This window comes from Echinops telfairi, unplaced genomic scaffold, assembly GCF_000313985.2.
Source record: "Echinops telfairi isolate 266 unplaced genomic scaffold, ASM31398v2 ScPeMD7_7468;HRSCAF=8506_0, whole genome shotgun sequence".
Lineage (NCBI taxonomy): Eukaryota > Metazoa > Chordata > Mammalia > Afrosoricida > Tenrecidae > Echinops > Echinops telfairi.
Window position 1 is genome coordinate 12,721,589 of NW_022111369.1, and position 2,385 is coordinate 12,723,973.

The window sequence follows — 2,385 nt, forward strand, 5'->3', positions numbered from 1 at the left end:
TTTTTTTTAATTTTGAAATGACTAGTTAGTACCAAAATAACAGTAATTAGATAAGCCATAGCAATTAAAATACTTCCAAAACATATATTCTTAGGAATAAGGAGTAATGCTGCCTACGGAAGGAGCATTCAAGATGTTCAACAATCTATTGCACTAGGGAAAATGTTGTATAAGGCATCTTTAAGGCATTAAACACACCGACACGAAGATATCACGTTGATGAATTAATATGCAATTGAACAAGACATGGCCGTTTTAAATGTCTCATATGCCTATAGTAGCCTGGCAATGGAAAGAATTAATATTTTCAGATTGTGGTGTTGGTAAAGAATATTGATCACAAAGTCTGTGATACATACATATATATCCAGCATTTCCTTAGCGTGAGCGTGGTGATACTAATGGACTTTGGATACATGATTAGGAAATCCCATTTTCTAGAAAAGGACATTGTGTTTGGTACATTAGAGAGTCATCAAATATGAGAGAAATCCTCAATGAGATAGATTGACATAATAAATACACGAATAGGTTTAAACCTATAAAATGTCATGAAGCTGACACAGGACCAAGACACATTTTGCTCTGTTATAAATGATTTGTAGGCAGCTTGACAGGGACAATGACAACAGAAGCCAACTACCAGTTGCCATGGAATCTACTCCAATTCACAATAACTGCATGTGTACCATAGTGTTTGCTATGACCCATTTTGGGGAACTAGGTCATCAGACCCTTCTTCAGAGAGGCCTCTGGGTGGACTCAAACTGCTACCATTTGAACCACACACAGATTCTAAGAGTCAAGTAGACATAGATATGCACATTGTTTGGTTGAGTTCCACTCATAGGGACCCTATGGACGACAGAATGAAAAACCATCCAGTCATGTGCCATGTTCACCCTGGTTATGTTTGAGGCCATTGTTGCAGCCACTGTCTTACTCTATCTTGTCCAAAATCTTCCTCTTTTTTTTGCTGCCCCTCTGTTTTACCAAGCATGATGTCCTTTTCCAAGGATTAATCTCTCTTGATAATGTACCAAAAATACTTGAAACTAAGTCTCACCATCCTTGCTTCTAAGGAGCATTCTGGCAGTGCTTTGTCCAGACAGATCTGTGTGTTCTTTCGTCAGTCCGTGATATTTTCAATATTCTTCACCAACACCGTAATTGAAATGCATCGATTTTTCTTCCGTATTCATTATTTAGTGTTCAAATCTCCTGTGCACATGAGACAATAAAAAATGCATGGCTTGGCTCAGGCACCCCCTAGTTCTCAAAGCAACATCCTTGTTTTTCAACATTTTAGAGAGATCTTTTATAGCAGCTTTACCCAAGGCAATGCGTTGTTTGGTCTATTGATTACGCCTTCCATGAGTATGATTGTGGATCCAAGCAAGATAAAATCTTTAACAACTTCAACCTTTTCTCCATTTATCGCCCAGTTACAAGAATTTTGATTTGCTTTATATTAGGTTGTAATGCATACTGAACACTGCGTCAGCAAGTGCCTCAAGCCTTGAAGTTCAACAAGCAAGGTTGTGTCACCTGCATATCACAGATTGTTAATAAGTCTTCCTTCAAACCTGATGTCATGTTCTTCACATAAGCCAGGTTCTCTGATTATTTGCTCAGCAGATAGATTGAATAAGTATGGTGAGAATACACCATAAAGATGTATAAATCTTTCTTGATTTTAAACCCTGCAATATTCCCTTGATCCATGTACAGATTTTCCATGAGCACAATGAAGTGTTTTGGAATTACCACTCTTCTCAAGGCTATCCATAGTTTGTTATGGTCCACACAGTCCAATGTCTTTGCATAGTCAATGAAACACAAGTAAGTATATTTCTAGTATTCTCTGCTTTCAGTCAAGATCCGTCAGATGTCAGCAGTGATATCCCTGTTTCATGTCCTTCTGAATTTGATCACAATCTCTGGCATCTTCTTGTCAGTGTACTGCTGCAATCAGTATGGATGATCTTCAGCAATATTTTACTTTCATGTGACATCAATGATATTGTATAATTTGCACATTCTTATGGGCTGCCCTTCTTAGCAATTCTGTCTAAATTAAATAAGTTGTGATAATTATAGCTGACATTTGTATAGTAAATAGTGATTTACAAGGTACTTTCTAGATAATATTTCATACGATTCTCTCCCTGATATTATATTATAATCCTACTTTTTATATGAGGAAGCTATATCAAGTGAGTGTTAAAGTCTAAACAAACTCTAGGCTATATCATTTCAAATCTATTTATCTTTCTACCACTGTGTCCCTCTGTTATCTCCTTTTTTGTTATAGTTATAATTATACAATAAATTACTATCAATCATGAAGGGTTGGTTGAAATCCATAATGTCCAGAAATTAAGC